This window comes from Triturus cristatus, chromosome 8 (genome assembly GCF_964204655.1).
Source record: "Triturus cristatus chromosome 8, aTriCri1.1, whole genome shotgun sequence".
Taxonomy (NCBI): Eukaryota; Metazoa; Chordata; class Amphibia; order Caudata; family Salamandridae; genus Triturus; species Triturus cristatus.
The window spans coordinates 738,310,259-738,326,179 of NC_140591.1; the positions used below are offsets into that span (position 1 = coordinate 738,310,259).

At 41.7% G+C, this 15,921-nt stretch overlaps 12 non-coding genes across 12 annotated transcripts; all 12 read right to left on the reverse strand.

Moving 5' to 3' along the window:
- Nucleotides 1-697: 697 nt before the first annotated feature.
- On the reverse strand, nt 698-770 carry TRNAV-CAC (transfer RNA valine (anticodon CAC)). The gene has a single exon. It is a non-coding gene; the product is annotated as a tRNA-Val (tRNA).
- A 272-nt stretch (nt 771-1,042) lies between these two features.
- On the reverse strand, nt 1,043-1,114 carry TRNAP-UGG (transfer RNA proline (anticodon UGG)). The gene has a single exon. It is a non-coding gene; the product is annotated as a tRNA-Pro (tRNA).
- Nucleotides 1,115-3,439: 2,325 nt separating this feature from the next.
- TRNAP-UGG (transfer RNA proline (anticodon UGG)) lies at nt 3,440-3,511 on the reverse strand. Its single transcript has one exon. It is a non-coding gene; the product is annotated as a tRNA-Pro (tRNA).
- Nucleotides 3,512-5,481: 1,970 nt separating this feature from the next.
- TRNAV-CAC (transfer RNA valine (anticodon CAC)) lies at nt 5,482-5,554 on the reverse strand. Its single transcript has one exon. It is a non-coding gene; the product is annotated as a tRNA-Val (tRNA).
- A 272-nt stretch (nt 5,555-5,826) lies between these two features.
- TRNAP-UGG (transfer RNA proline (anticodon UGG)) lies at nt 5,827-5,898 on the reverse strand. Its single transcript has one exon. It is a non-coding gene; the product is annotated as a tRNA-Pro (tRNA).
- A 1,970-nt stretch (nt 5,899-7,868) lies between these two features.
- On the reverse strand, nt 7,869-7,941 carry TRNAV-CAC (transfer RNA valine (anticodon CAC)). The gene has a single exon. It is a non-coding gene; the product is annotated as a tRNA-Val (tRNA).
- A 272-nt stretch (nt 7,942-8,213) lies between these two features.
- Nucleotides 8,214-8,285, reverse strand: TRNAP-UGG (transfer RNA proline (anticodon UGG)). The gene has a single exon. It is a non-coding gene; the product is annotated as a tRNA-Pro (tRNA).
- A 1,970-nt stretch (nt 8,286-10,255) lies between these two features.
- On the reverse strand, nt 10,256-10,328 carry TRNAV-CAC (transfer RNA valine (anticodon CAC)). Its single transcript has one exon. It is a non-coding gene; the product is annotated as a tRNA-Val (tRNA).
- Nucleotides 10,329-10,600: 272 nt separating this feature from the next.
- Nucleotides 10,601-10,672, reverse strand: TRNAP-UGG (transfer RNA proline (anticodon UGG)). Its single transcript has one exon. It is a non-coding gene; the product is annotated as a tRNA-Pro (tRNA).
- A 2,451-nt stretch (nt 10,673-13,123) lies between these two features.
- TRNAP-UGG (transfer RNA proline (anticodon UGG)) lies at nt 13,124-13,195 on the reverse strand. The gene has a single exon. It is a non-coding gene; the product is annotated as a tRNA-Pro (tRNA).
- A 1,970-nt stretch (nt 13,196-15,165) lies between these two features.
- On the reverse strand, nt 15,166-15,238 carry TRNAV-CAC (transfer RNA valine (anticodon CAC)). Its single transcript has one exon. It is a non-coding gene; the product is annotated as a tRNA-Val (tRNA).
- A 272-nt stretch (nt 15,239-15,510) lies between these two features.
- On the reverse strand, nt 15,511-15,582 carry TRNAP-UGG (transfer RNA proline (anticodon UGG)). Its single transcript has one exon. It is a non-coding gene; the product is annotated as a tRNA-Pro (tRNA).
- Between the last annotated feature and the right edge of the window lie 339 nt (nt 15,583-15,921).

Genomic DNA, 15,921 nt, shown 5'->3' on the forward strand with positions numbered 1-15,921 from the left:
AAAAGTCATCGGTTTCTTTGTTACTGTGTACTTTCAAAGCATGGGGCTTTCACACGTCAGGTAAACCTGATTACCACTACACAACAAAAGCAGATGCAGCTTTCTTATCTATGTCGTGATAGAACAGTTGTGAATTGAGTAGAAGAAGGGCCCTGATGTGATACTTATTACATGCAGCCTGTAAGATAGTCAAACATGCAGGCTAGGAAGGAAGATGCAAATATCAATGTATTAGAAAAACACCTAAAGGCGAGTGATATGCTTTCATTCATGCATGGCTAGGAAAAATCGCCATACTGTTGCAAACATTCTTACACCACCAACTGGAAATAAATGATTCTGACATTAAACGTAAAGGTGACAATGCATTTGTATCATCACCTTGAGAAGGATCATCTTGGAATTGAGCCGAGGGCCTCTGCACTCAAAGCCAGAAACACTCCACTAAAATAAGATTCCTGTTGGTGCCAACAATTCTCCATGTTAATGCTTGTTCTAGGTGAGCAGTGAACCGATTGCAGGGCTCTTTTGAAAGCAAGGTCTGAGAACCAACAGATACATCCACACGCCGATTACTTTAGTGTTTTGAGAGAATTCCCTTTCTTGGAACGAGATTGCATGAAATAATCTTCAGGGCTTGGACAATTCCATGGCAAAACGGCACCTATCAACATTGTAGCCAACACAATATAACAACTGTTTCTGCCCGGTTTCGAACCGGGGACCTTTCGCGTGTGAGGCGAACGTGATAACCACTACACTACAGAAACAGATACCTACAGTTGATTTTTCTGTAATGAAACTGCTCCGAACTGGCTATTCCATGGGCCTCTGGCTTTAGATTTCTTTCATGCAACCTGCCCGACATCCCTAGCTGAACGCTCGTACATGCCATGCAAGACCAGATGTTTGGTATTAGCTCAGACTGGGCAGGGCTGAAGCATGAGACTCTAGCAAAGAATTATCCACTACTGCAAAGAAAAAATTGATGTTGGTTTTGAAACGCAAACTTCAAAACAACTTGAAAAGAGTACCAAGAAAAGGGCTCGTCCGGGATTTGAACCCGGGACCTCTCGCACCCAAAGCGAGAATCATACCCCTAGACCAACGAGCCCTCAAAATCCTCTTACCTCTCAAAAGCTAATACCGGCTCTAAGCCCGCAATGAAGATCATGCTGGTATCTTTATGATGCTTGGTCTGTGAATACGCATGAAAGTCAGTCTCAACTTACCCTTTCTCAAACGATAGCACTATCATTTACAAGTGTCTCCTTTTATTCCGTCCCAGCTTTGGACACGTCTTACAGGAAGTCAGCCCTTATTTATATATTTCTTCAGTGGCTGAAGCTTAATGAGAAAGAGTAACAAGTTGTTCATAACAACATAAGAAACACATTGTGCATTTTCTCTTAAATACTCCTTCACTTTGTGCCAAAAGAAATACCAAGGTGAATACCTAGGCCACAGATTCAAGCTAAAGATCTTCCTGCTGAATGCAAGGCGCAATAAAAACTGCATATCGCTGGACTAAAGCATTCCTTGCATAGCCTCTAACATCATAACATAACTGAGCTGCTAGCAGCAAGCTAACCAATACCTTTCTGAAATGAGAATGACATGTGCTTATCTGCTCAATCAGTGCTCAATCAGGCTCGATCAGGCGAGATTTAGAAAAGGTGGAAAGGGTCCAAGTGGATGCCCCTTCCTTTTTAGGGTGGGTCCTGCTGACTATCATAGGATTGCTTGTAAAAGTGGCCAGGGTCAGAGGAAAAGCTGCCAACACTTCTTAGCGTTCTCTATAGATGCAGCCATTTTCTGTGACTGTAATTTCGGCCTTTTCCCAGAAGTCTCTATTCTGCCTATGCAAATTAACAAAAGCAGTGCTTATTCCTCACTTGCTCAAATGTCCTTCCTGTCCAGAAAGCTCTGATTAAGCATGCTTATTTTCTTTTTCTGGGATATTTTAAATTGTTTCGCTGTCCAGTCTGTGGCAGTAGAAAGCTGCTTATGATGCCAGGTTTTGATGAATCCCCAAGGTACAAGTACAGAGGAATATATCAGTCTCTAGGATATGGAACTTTTAGCTAACACATCACAATATGTGATGCTTGCCAAGAAAACACTACATTCTGGAGCGCTGATGATCAGAACATTCTGCTCCTGAAGGATAGAAAAGACAGCTTGATTGAAATAAAGTCTGTTTATATTGACGCTCTCTCTCTCCCTATATATACATACATGCATACACACACACACACAGGTATGTCATGCATTTCTTCAGATTTGTTTCAACCATTTACCATTTATTGGAGAATCCCTACTTTTCAAGTGACTGCAAATGAAGTCATCTCTGGCACTTTTTGTGCAAAGTAAGAGACACACATGACACCTTATTATAAAAGTCATCGGTTTCTTTGTTACTGTGTACTTTCAAAGCATGGGGCTTTCACACGTCAGGTAAACCTGATTACCACTACACAACAAAAGCAGATGCAGCTTTCTTATCTATGTCGTGATAGAACAGTTGTGAATTGAGTAGAAGAAGGGCCCTGATGTGATACTTATTACATGCAGCCTGTAAGATAGTCAAACATGCAGGCTAGGAAGGAAGATGCAAATATCAATGTATTAGAAAAACACCTAAAGGCGAGTGATATGCTTTCATTCATGCATGGCTAGGAAAAATCGCCATACTGTTGCAAACATTCTTACACCACCAACTGGAAATAAATGATTCTGACATTAAACGTAAAGGTGACAATGCATTTGTATCATCACCTTGAGAAGGATCATCTTGGAATTGAGCCGAGGGCCTCTGCACTCAAAGCCAGAAACACTCCACTAAAATAAGATTCCTGTTGGTGCCAACAATTCTCCATGTTAATGCTTGTTCTAGGTGAGCAGTGAACCGATTGCAGGGCTCTTTTGAAAGCAAGGTCTGAGAACCAACAGATACATCCACACGCCGATTACTTTAGTGTTTTGAGAGAATTCCCTTTCTTGGAACGAGATTGCATGAAATAATCTTCAGGGCTTGGACAATTCCATGGCAAAACGGCACCTATCAACATTGTAGCCAACACAATATAACAACTGTTTCTGCCCGGTTTCGAACCGGGGACCTTTCGCGTGTGAGGCGAACTTGATAACCACTACACTACAGAAACAGATACCTACAGTTGATTTTTCTGTAATGAAACTGCTCCGAACTGGCTATTCCATGGGCCTCTGGCTTTAGATTTCTTTCATGCAACCTGCCCGACATCCCTAGCTGAACGCTCGTACATGCCATGCAAGACCAGATGTTTGGTATTAGCTCAGACTGGGCAGGGCTGAAGCATGAGACTCTAGCAAAGAATTATCCACTACTGCAAAGAAAAAATTGATGTTGGTTTTGAAACGCAAACTTCAAAACAACTTGAAAAGAGTACCAAGAAAAGGGCTCGTCCGGGATTTGAACCCGGGACCTCTCGCACCCAAAGCGAGAATCATACCCCTAGACCAACGAGCCCTCAAAATCCTCTTACCTCTCAAAAGCTAATACCGGCTCTAAGCCCGCAATGAAGATCATGCTGGTATCTTTATGATGCTTGGTCTGTGAAAACGCATGAAAGTCAGTCTCAACTTACCCTTTCTCAAACGATAGCACTATCATTTACAAGTGTCTCCTTTTATTCCGTCCCAGCTTTGGACACGTCTTACAGGAAGTCAGCCCTTATTTATATATTTCTGCAGTGGCTGAAGCTTAATGAGAAAGAGTAACAAGTTGTTCATAACAACATAAGAAACACATTGTGCATTTTCTCTCAAATACTCCTTCACTTTGTGCCAAAAGAAATACCAAGGTGAATACCTAGGCCACAGATTCAAGCTAAAGATCTTCCTGCTGAATGCAAGGCGCAATAAAAACTGCATATCGCTGGACTAAAGCATTCCTTGCATAGCCTCTAACATCATAACATAACTGAGCTGCTAGCAGCAAGCTAACCAATACCTTTCTGAAATGAGAATGACATGTGCTTATCTGCTCAATCAGTGCTCAATCAGGCGAGATTTAGAAAAGGTGGAAAGGGTCCAAGTGGATGCCCCTTCCTTTTTAGGGTGGGTCCTGCTGACTATCATAGGATTGCTTGTAAAAGTGGCCAGGGTAAGAGGAAAAGCTGCCAACACTTCTTAGCGTTCTCTATAGATGCAGCCATTTTCTGTGACTGTAATTTCGGCCTTTTCCCAGAAGTCTCTATTCTGCCTATGCAAATTAACAAAAGCAGTGCTTATTCCTCACTTGCTCAAAGGTCCTTCCTGTCCAGAAAGCTCTGATTAAGCATGCTTATTTTCTTTTTCTGGGATATTTTAAATTGTTTCGCTGTCCAGTCTGTGGCAGTAGAAAGCTGCTTATGATGCCAGGTTTTGATGAATCCCCAAGGTACAAGTACAGAGGAATATATCAGTCTCTAGGATATGGAACTTTTAGCTAACACATCACAATATGTGATGCTTGCCAAGAAAACACTACATTCTGGAGCGCTGATGATCAGAACATTCTGCTCCTGAAGGATAGAAAAGACAGCTTGATTGAAATAAAGTCTGTTTATATTGACGCTCTCTCTCTCCCTATATATACATACATGCGTACACACACACACACAGGTATGTCATGCATTTCTTCAGATTTGTTTCAACCATTTACCATTTATTGGAGAATCCCTACTTTTCAAGTGACTGCAAATGAAGTCATCTCTGGCACTTTTTGTGCAAAGTAAGAGACGCACATGACACCTTTTTATAAAAGTCATCGGTTTCTTTGTTACTGTGTACTTTCAAAGCATGGGGCTTTCACACGTCAGGTAAACCTGATTACCACTACACAACAAAAGCAGATGCAGCTTTCTTATCTATGTCGTGATAGAACAGTTGTGAATTGAGTAGAAGAAGGGCCCTGATGTGATACTTATTACATGCAGCCTGTAAGATAGTCAAACATGCAGGCTAGGAAGGAAGATGCAAATATCAATGTATTAGAAAAACACCTAAAGGCGAGTGATATGCTTTCATTCATGCATGGCTAGGAAAAATCGCCATACTGTTGCAAACATTCTTACACCACCAACTGGAAATAAATGATTCTGACATTAAACGTAAAGGTGACAATGCATTTGTATCATCACCTTGAGAAGGATCATCTTGGAATTGAGCCGAGGGCCTCTGCACTCAAAGCCAGAAACACTCCACTAAAATAAGATTCCTGTTGGTGCCAACAATTCTCCATGTTAATGCTTGTTCTAGGTGAGCAGTGAACCGATTGCAGGGCTCTTTTGAAAGCAAGGTCTGAGAACCAACAGATACATCCACACGCCGATTACTTTAGTGTTTTGAGAGAATTCCCTTTCTTGGAACGAGATTGCATGAAATAATCTTCAGGGCTTGGACAATTCCATGGCAAAACGGCACCTATCAACATTGTAGCCAACACAATATAACAACTGTTTCTGCCCGGTTTCGAACCGGGGACCTTTCGCGTGTGAGGCGAACGTGATAACCACTACACTACAGAAACAGATACCTACAGTTGATTTTTCTGTAATGAAACTGCTCCGAACTGGCTATTCCATGGGCCTCTGGCTTTAGATTTCTTTCATGCAACCTGCCCGACATCCCTAGCTGAACGCTCGTACATGCCATGCAAGACCAGATGTTTGGTATTAGCTCAGACTGGGCAGGGCTGAAGCATGAGACTCTAGCAAAGAATTATCCACTACTGCAAAGAAAAAATTGATGTTGGTTTTGAAACGCAAACTTCAAAACAACTTGAAAAGAGTACCAAGAAAAGGGCTCGTCCGGGATTTGAACCCGGGACCTCTCGCACCCAAAGCGAGAATCATACCCCTAGACCAACGAGCCCTCAAAATCCTCTTACCTCTCAAAAGCTAATACTGGCTCTAAGCCCGCAATGAAGATCATGCTGGTATCTTTATGATGCTTGGTCTGTGAATACGCATGAAAGTCAGTCTCAACTTACCCTTTCTCAAACGATAGCACTATCATTTACAAGTGTCTCCTTTTATTCCGTCCCAGCTTTGGACACGTCTTACAGGAAGTCAGCCCTTATTTATATATTTCTTCAGTGGCTGAAGCTTAATGAGAAAGAGTAACAAGTTGTTCATAACAACATAAGAAACACATTGTGCATTTTCTCTTAAATACTCCTTCACTTTGTGCCAAAAGAAATACCAAGGTGAATACCTAGGCCACAGATTCAAGCTAAAGATCTTCCTGCTGAATGCAAGGCGCAATAAAAACTGCATATCGCTGGACTAAAGCATTCCTTGCATAGCCTCTAACATCATAACATAACTGAGCTGCTAGCAGCAAGCTAACCAATACCTTTCTGAAATGAGAATGACATGTGCTTATCTGCTCAATCAGTGCTCGATCAGGCGAGATTTAGAAAAGGTGGAAAGGGTCCAAGTGGATGCCCCTTCCTTTTTAGGGTGGGTCCTGCTGACTATCATAGGATTGCTTGTAAAAGTGGCCAGGGTCAGAGGAAAAGCTGCCAACACTTCTTAGCGTTCTCTATAGATGCAGCCATTTTCTGTGACTGTAATTTCGGCCTTTTCCCAGAAGTCTCTATTCTGCCTATGCAAATTAACAAAAGCAGTGCTTATTCCTCACTTGCTCAAATGTCCTTCCTGTCCAGAAAGCTCTGATTAAGCATGCTTATTTTCTTTTTCTGGGATATTTTAAATTGTTTCGCTGTCCAGTCTGTGGCAGTAGAAAGCTGCTTATGATGCCAGGTTTTGATGAATCCCCAAGGTACAAGTACAGAGGAATATATCAGTCTCTAGGATATGGAACTTTTAGCTAACACATCACAATATGTGATGCTTGCCAAGAAAACACTACATTCTGGAGCGCTGATGATCAGAACATTCTGCTCCTGAAGGATAGAAAAGACAGCTTGATTGAAATAAAGTCTGTTTATATTGACGCTCTCTCTCTCCCTATATATACATACATGCGTACACACACACACACAGGTATGTCATGCATTTCTTCAGATTTGTTTAAACCATTTACCATTTATTGGAGAATCCCTACTTTTCAAGTGACTGCAAATGAAGCCATCTCTGGCACTTTTTGTGCAAAGTAAGAGACACACATGACACCTTTTTATAAAAGTCATCGGTTTCTTTGTTACTGTGTACTTTCAAAGCATGGGGCTTTCACACGTCAGGTAAACCTGATTACCACTACACAACAAAAGCAGATGCAGCTTTCTTATCTATGTCGTGATAGAACAGTTGTGAATTGAGTAGAAGAAGGGCCCTGATGTGATACTTATTACATGCAGCCTGTAAGATAGTCAAACATGCAGGCTAAGAAGGAAGATGCAAATATCAATGTATTAGAAAAACACCTAAAGGCGAGTGATATGCTTTCATTCATGCATGGCTAGGAAAAATCGCCATACTGTTGCAAACATTCTTACACCACCAACTGGAAATAAATGATTCTGACATTAAACGTAAAGGTGACAATGCATTTGTATCATCACCTTGAGAAGGATCATCTTGGAATTGAGCCGAGGGCCTCTGCACTCAAAGCCAGAAACACTCCACTAAAATAAGATTCCTGTTGGTGCCAACAATTCTCCATGTTAATGCTTGTTCTAGGTGAGCAGTGAACCGATTGCAGGGCTCTTTTGAAAGCAAGGTCTGAGAACCAACAGATACATCCACACGCCGATTACTTTAGTGTTTTGAGAGAATTCCCTTTCTTGGAACGAGATTGCATGAAATAATCTTCAGGGCTTGGACAATTCCATGGCAAAACGGAACCTATCAACATTGTAGCCAACACAATATAACAACTGTTTCTGCCCGGTTTCGAACCGGGGACCTTTCGCGTGTGAGGCGAACGTGATAACCACTACACTACAGAAACAGATACCTACAGTTGATTTTTCTGTAATGAAACTGCTCCGAACTGGCTATTCCATGGGCCTCTGGCTTTAGATTTCTTTCATGCAACCTGCCCGACATCCCTAGCTGAACGCTCGTACATGCCATGCAAGACCAGATGTTTGGTATTAGCTCAGACTGGGCAGGGCTGAAGCATGAGACTCTAGCAAAGAATTATCCACTACTGCAAAGAAAAAATTGATGTTGGTTTTGAAACGCAAACTTCAAAACAACTTGAAAAGAGTACCAAGAAAAGGGCTCGTCCGGGATTTGAACCCGGGACCTCTCGCACCCAAAGCGAGAATCATACCCCTAGACCAACGAGCCCTCAAAATCCTCTTACCTCTCAAAAGCTAATACCGGCTCTAAGCCCGCAATGAAGATCATGCTGGTATCTTTATGATGCTTGGTCTGTGAATACGCATGAAAGTCAGTCTCAACTTACCCTTTCTCAAACGATAGCACTATCATTTACAAGTGTCTCCTTTTATTCCGTCCCAGCTTTGGACACGTCTTACAGGAAGTCAGCCCTTATTTATATATTTCTTCAGTGGCTGAAGCTTAATGAGAAAGAGTAACAAGTTGTTCATAACAACATAAGAAACACATTGTGCATTTTCTCTTAAATACTCCTTCACTTTGTGCCAAAAGAAATACCAAGGTGAATACCTAGGCCACAGATTCAAGCTAAAGATCTTCCTGCTGAATGCAAGGCGCAATAAAAACTGCATATCGCTGGACTAAAGCATTCCTTGCATAGCCTCTAACATCATAACATAACTGAGCTGCTAGCAGCAAGCTAACCAATACCTTTCTGAAATGAGAATGACATGTGCTTATCTGCTCAATCAGTGCTCAATCAGGCGAGATTTAGAAAAGGTGGAAAGGGTCCAAGTGGATGCCCCTTCCTTTTTAGGGTGGGTCCTGCTGACTATCATAGGATTGCTTGTAAAAGTGGTCAGGGTCAGAGGAAAAGCTGCCAACACTTCTTAGCGTTCTCTATAGATGCAGCCATTTTCTGTGACTGTAATTTCGGCCTTTTCCCAGAAGTCTCTATTCTGCCTATGCAAATTAACAAAAGCAGTGCTTATTCCTCACTTGCTCAAAGGTCCTTCCTGTCCAGAAAGCTCTGATTAAGCATGCTTATTTTCTTTTTCTGGGATATTTTAAATTGTTTCGCTGTCCAGTCTGTGGCAGTAGAAAGCTGCTTATGATGCCAGGTTTTGATGAATCCCCAAGGTACAAGTACAGAGGAATATATCAGTCTCTAGGATATGGAACTTTTAGCTAACACATCACAATATGTGATGCTTGCCAAGAAAACACTACATTCTGGAGCGCTGATGATCAGAACATTCTGCTCCTGAAGGATAGAAAAGACAGCTTGATTGAAATAAAGTCTGTTTATATTGACGCTCTCTCTCTCCCTATATATACATACATGCGTACACACACACACACAGGTATGTCATGCATTTCTTCAGATTTGTTTCAACCATTTACCATTTATTGGAGAATCCCTACTTTTCAAGTGACTGCAAATGAAGTCATCTCTGGCACTTTTTGTGCAAAGTAAGAGACGCACATGACACCTTTTTATAAAAGTCATCGGTTTCTTTGTTACTGTGTACTTTCAAAGCATGGGGCTTTCACACGTCAGGTAAACCTGATTACCACTACACAACAAAAGCAGATGCAGCTTTCTTATCTATGTCGTGATAGAACAGTTGTGAATTGAGTAGAAGAAGGGCCCTGATGTGATACTTATTACATGCAGCCTGTAAGATAGTCAAACATGCAGGCTAGGAAGGAAGATGCAAATATCAATGTATTAGAAAAACACCTAAAGGCGAGTGATATGCTTTCATTCATGCATGGCTAGGAAAAATCGCCATACTGTTGCAAACATTCTTACACCACCAACTGGAAATAAATGATTCTGACATTAAACGTAAAGGTGACAATGCATTTGTATCATCACCTTGAGAAGGATCATCTTGGAATTGAGCCGAGGGCCTCTGCACTCAAAGCCAGAAACACTCCACTAAAATAAGATTCCTGTTGGTGCCAACAATTCTCCATGTTAATGCTTGTTCTAGGTGAGCAGTGAACCGATTGCAGGGCTCTTTTGAAAGCAAGGTCTGAGAACCAACAGATACATCCACACGCCGATTACTTTAGTGTTTTGAGAGAATTCCCTTTCTTGGAACGAGATTGCATGAAATAATCTTCAGGGCTTGGACAATTCCATGGCAAAACGGCACCTATCAACATTGTAGCCAACACAATATAACAACTGTTTCTGCCCGGTTTCGAACCGGGGACCTTTCGCGTGTGAGGCGAACGTGATAACCACTACACTACAGAAACAGATACCTACAGTTGATTTTTCTGTAATGAAACTGCTCCGAACTGGCTATTCCATGGGCCTCTGGCTTTAGATTTCTTTCATGCAACCTGCCCGACATCCCTAGCTGAACGCTCGTACATGCCATGCAAGACCAGATGTTTGGTATTAGCTCAGACTGGGCAGGGCTGAAGCATGAGACTCTAGCAAAGAATTATCCACTACTGCAAAGAAAAAATTGATGTTGGTTTTGAAACGCAAACTTCAAAACAACTTGAAAAGAGTACCAAGAAAATGGCTCGTCCGGGATTTGAACCCGGGACCTCTCGCACCCAAAGCGAGAATCATACCCCTAGACCAACGAGCCCTCAAAATCCTCTTACCTCTCAAAAGCTAATACCGGCTCTAAGCCCGCAATGAAGATCATGCTGGTATCTTTATGATGCTTGGTCTGTGAATACGCATGAAAGTCAGTCTCAACTTACCCTTTCTCAAACGATAGCACTATCATTTACAAGTGTCTCCTTTTATTCCGTCCCAGCTTTGGACACGTCTTACAGGAAGTCAGCCCTTATTTATATATTTCTTCAGTGGCTGAAGCTTAATGAGAAAGAGTAACAAGTTGTTCATAACAACATAAGAAACACATTGTGCATTTTCTCTTAAATACTCCTTCACTTTGTGCCAAAAGAAATACCAAGGTGAATACCTAGGCCACAGATTCAAGCTAAAGATCTTCCTGCTGAATGCAAGGCGCAATAAAAACTGCATATCGCTGGACTAAAGCATTCCTTGCATAGCCTCTAACATCATAACATAACTGAGCTGCTAGCAGCAAGCTAACCAATACCTTTCTGAAATGAGAATGACATGTGCTTATCTGCTCAATCAGTGCTCAATCAGGCTCGATCAGGCGAGATTTAGAAAAGGTGGAAAGGGTCCAAGTGGATGCCCCTTCCTTTTTAGGGTGGGTCCTGCTGACTATCATAGGATTGCTTGTAAAAGTGGCCAGGGTCAGAGGAAAAGCTGCCAACACTTCTTAGCGTTCTCTATAGATGCAGCCATTTTCTGTGACTGTAATTTCGGCCTTTTCCCAGAAGTCTCTATTCTGCCTATGCAAATTAACAAAAGCAGTGCTTATTCCTCACTTGCTCAAATGTCCTTCCTGTCCAGAAAGCTCTGATTAAGCATGCTTATTTTCTTTTTCTGGGATATTTTAAATTGTTTCGCTGTCCAGTCTGTGGCAGTAGAAAGCTGCTTATGATGCCAGGTTTTGATGAATCCCCAAGGTACAAGTACAGAGGAATATATCAGTCTCTAGGATATGGAACTTTTAGCTAACACATCACAATATGTGATGCTTGCCAAGAAAACACTACATTCTGGAGCGCTGATGATCAGAACATTCTGCTCCTGAAGGATAGAAAAGACAGCTTGATTGAAATAAAGTCTGTTTATATTGACGCTCTCTCTCTCCCTATATATACATACATGCATACACACACACACACAGGTATGTCATGCATTTCTTCAGATTTGTTTCAACCATTTACCATTTATTGGAGAATCCCTACTTTTCAAGTGACTGCAAATGAAGTCATCTCTGGCACTTTTTGTGCAAAGTAAGAGACACACATGACACCTTATTATAAAAGTCATCGGTTTCTTTGTTACTGTGTACTTTCAAAGCATGGGGCTTTCACACGTCAGGTAAACCTGATTACCACTACACAACAAAAGCAGATGCAGCTTTCTTATCTATGTCGTGATAGAACAGTTGTGAATTGAGTAGAAGAAGGGCCCTGATGTGATACTTATTACATGCAGCCTGTAAGATAGTCAAACATGCAGGCTAGGAAGGAAGATGCAAATATCAATGTATTAGAAAAACACCTAAAGGCGAGTGATATGCTTTCATTCATGCATGGCTAGGAAAAATCGCCATACTGTTGCAAACATTCTTACACCACCAACTGGAAATAAATGATTCTGACATTAAACGTAAAGGTGACAATGCATTTGTATCATCACCTTGAGAAGGATCATCTTGGAATTGAGCCGAGGGCCTCTGCACTCAAAGCCAGAAACACTCCACTAAAATAAGATTCCTGTTGGTGCCAACAATTCTCCATGTTAATGCTTGTTTGTATTTGTATTTGTATTTGTATCTGGGTTTTGTATCGCGCCAACTCACCGACAGGTCTCAAAGCGCTACTGACCAAGTACAGAACAAAGATGGAGGAGATAGAAGGTAACGGGTCTAGCAATGTTCTAGGTGAGCAGTGAACCGATTGCAGGGCTCTTTTGAAAGCAAGGTCTGAGAACCAACAGATACATCCACACGCCGATTACTTTAGTGTTTTGAGAGAATTCCCTTTCTTGGAACGAGATTGCATGAAATAATCTTCAGGGCTTGGACAATTCCATGGCAAAACGGCACCTATCAACATTGTAGCCAACACAATATAACAACTGTTTCTGCCCGGTTTCGAACCGGGGACCTTTCGCGTGTGAGGCGAACTTGATAACCACTACACTACAGAAACAGATACCTACAGTTGATTTTTCTGTAATGAAACTGCTCCGAACTGGCTATTCCATGGGCCTCTGGCTTTAGATTTCTTTCATGCAACCTGCCCGACATCCCTAGCTGAACGCTCGTACATGCCATGCAAGACCAGATGTTTGGTATTAGCTCAGACTGGGCAGGGCTGAAGCATGAGACTCTAGCAAAGAATTATCCACTACTGCAAAGAAAAAATTGATGTTGGTTTTGAAACGCAAACTTCAAAACAACTTGAAAAGAGTACCAAGAAAAGGGCTCGTCCGGGATTTGAACCCGGGACCTCTCGCACCCAAAGCGAGAATCATACCCCTAGACCAACGAGCCCTCAAAATCCTCTTACCTCTCAAAAGCTAATACCGGCTCTAAGCCCGCAATGAAGATCATGCTGGTATCTTTATGATGCTTGGTCTGTGAAAACGCATGAAAGTCAGTCTCAACTTACCCTTTCTCAAACGATAGCACTATCATTTACAAGTGTCTCCTTTTATTCCGTCCCAGCTTTGGACACGTCTTACAGGAAGTCAGCCCTTATTTATATATTTCTGCAGTGGCTGAAGCTTAATGAGAAAGAGTAACAAGTTGTTCATAACAACATAAGAAACACATTGTGCATTTTCTCTCAACTACTCCTTCACTTTGTGCCAAAAGAAATACCAAGGTGAATACCTAGGCCACAGATTCAAGCTAAAGATCTTCCTGCTGAATGCAAGGCGCAATAAAAACTGCATATCGCTGGACTAAAGCATTCCTTGCATAGCCTCTAACATCATAACATAACTGAGCTGCTAGCAGCAAGCTAACCAATACCTTTCTGAAATGAGAATGACATGTGCTTATCTGCTCAATCAGTGCTCAATCAGGCGAGATTTAGAAAAGGTGGAAAGGGTCCAAGTGGATGCCCCTTCCTTTTTAGGGTGGGTCCTGCTGACTATCATAGGATTGCTTGTAAAAGTGGTCAGGGTCAGAGGAAAAGCTGCCAACACTTCTTAGCGTTCTCTATAGATGCAGCCATTTTCTGTGACTGTAATTTCGGCCTTTTCCCAGAAGTCTCTATTCTGCCTATGCAAATTAACAAAAGCAGTGCTTATTCCTCACTTGCTCAAATGTCCTTCCTGTCCAGAAAGCTCTGATTAAGCATGCTTATTTTCTTTTTCTGGGATATTTTAAATTGTTTCGCTGTCCAGTCTGTGGCAGTAGAAAGCTGCTTATGATGCCAGGTTTTGATGAATCCCCAAGGTACAAGTACAGAGGAATATATCAGTCTCTAGGATATGGAACTTTTAGCTAACACATCACAATATGTGATGCTTGCCAAGAAAACACTACATTCTGGAGCGCTGATGATCAGAACATTCTGCTCCTGAAGGATAGAAAAGACAGCTTGATTGAAATAAAGTCTGTTTATATTGACGCTCTCTCTCTCCCTATATATACATACATGCGTACACACACACACACAGGTATGTCATGCATTTCTTCAGATTTGTTTAAACCATTTACCATTTATTGGAGAATCCCTACTTTTCAAGTGACTGCAAATGAAGCCATCTCTGGCACTTTTTGTGCAAAGTAAGAGACACACATGACACCTTTTTATAAAAGTCATCGGTTTCTTTGTTACTGTGTACTTTCAAAGCATGGGGCTTTCACACGTCAGGTAAACCTGATTACCACTACACAACAAAAGCAGATGCAGCTTTCTTATCTATGTCGTGATAGAACAGTTGTGAATTGAGTAGAAGAAGGGCCCTGATGTGATACTTATTACATGCAGCCTGTAAGATAGTCAAACATGCAGGCTAAGAAGGAAGATGCAAATATCAATGTATTAGAAAAACACCTAAAGGCGAGTGATATGCTTTCATTCATGCATGGCTAGGAAAAATCGCCATACTGTTGCAAACATTCTTACACCACCAACTGGAAATAAATGATTCTGACATTAAACGTAAAGGTGACAATGCATTTGTATCATCACTTTGAGAAGGATCATCTTGGAATTGAGCCGAGGGCCTCTGCACTCAAAGCCAGAAACACTCCACTAAAATAAGATTCCTGTTGGTGCCAACAATTCTCCATGTTAATGCTTGTTCTAGGTGAGCAGTGAACCGATTGCAGGGCTCTTTTGAAAGCAAGGTCTGAGAACCAACAGATACATCCACACGCCGATTACTTTAGTGTTTTGAGAGAATTCCCTTTCTTGGAACGAGATTGCATGAAATAATCTTCAGGGCTTGGACAATTCCATGGCAAAACGGCACCTATCAACATTGTAGCCAACACAATATAACAACTGTTTCTGCCCGGTTTCGAACCGGGGACCTTTCGCGTGTGAGGCGAACGTGATAACCACTACACTACAGAAACAGATACCTACAGTTGATTTTTCTGTAATGAAACTGCTCCGAACTGGCTATTCCATGGGCCTCTGGCTTTAGATTTCTTTCATGCAACCTGCCCGACATCCCTAGCTGAACGCTCGTACATGCCATGCAAGACCAGATGTTTGGTATTAGCTCAGACTGGGCAGGGCTGAAGCATGAGACTCTAGCAAAGAATTATCCACTACTGCAAAGAAAAAATTGATGTTGGTTTTGAAACGCAAACTTCAAAACAACTTGAAAAGAGTACCAAGAAAAGGGCTCGTCCGGGATTTGAACCCGGGACCTCTCGCACCCAAAGCGAGAATCATACCCCTAGACCAACGAGCCCTCAAAATCCTCTTACCTCTCAAAAGCTAATACCGGCTCTAAGCCCGCAATGAAGATCATGCTGGTATCTTTATGATGCTTGGTCTGTGAATACGCATGAAAGTCAGTCTCAACTTACCCTTTCTCAAACGATAGCACTATCATTTACAAGTGTCTCCTTTTATTCCGTCCCAGCTTTGGACACGTCTTACAGGAAGTCAGCCCTTATTTATATATTTCTTCAGTGGCTGAAGCTTAATGAGAAAGAGTAACAAGTTGTTCATAACAACATAAGAAACACATTGTGCATTTTCTCTTAAATACTCCTTCACTTTGTGCCAAAAGAAATACCAAGGTGAA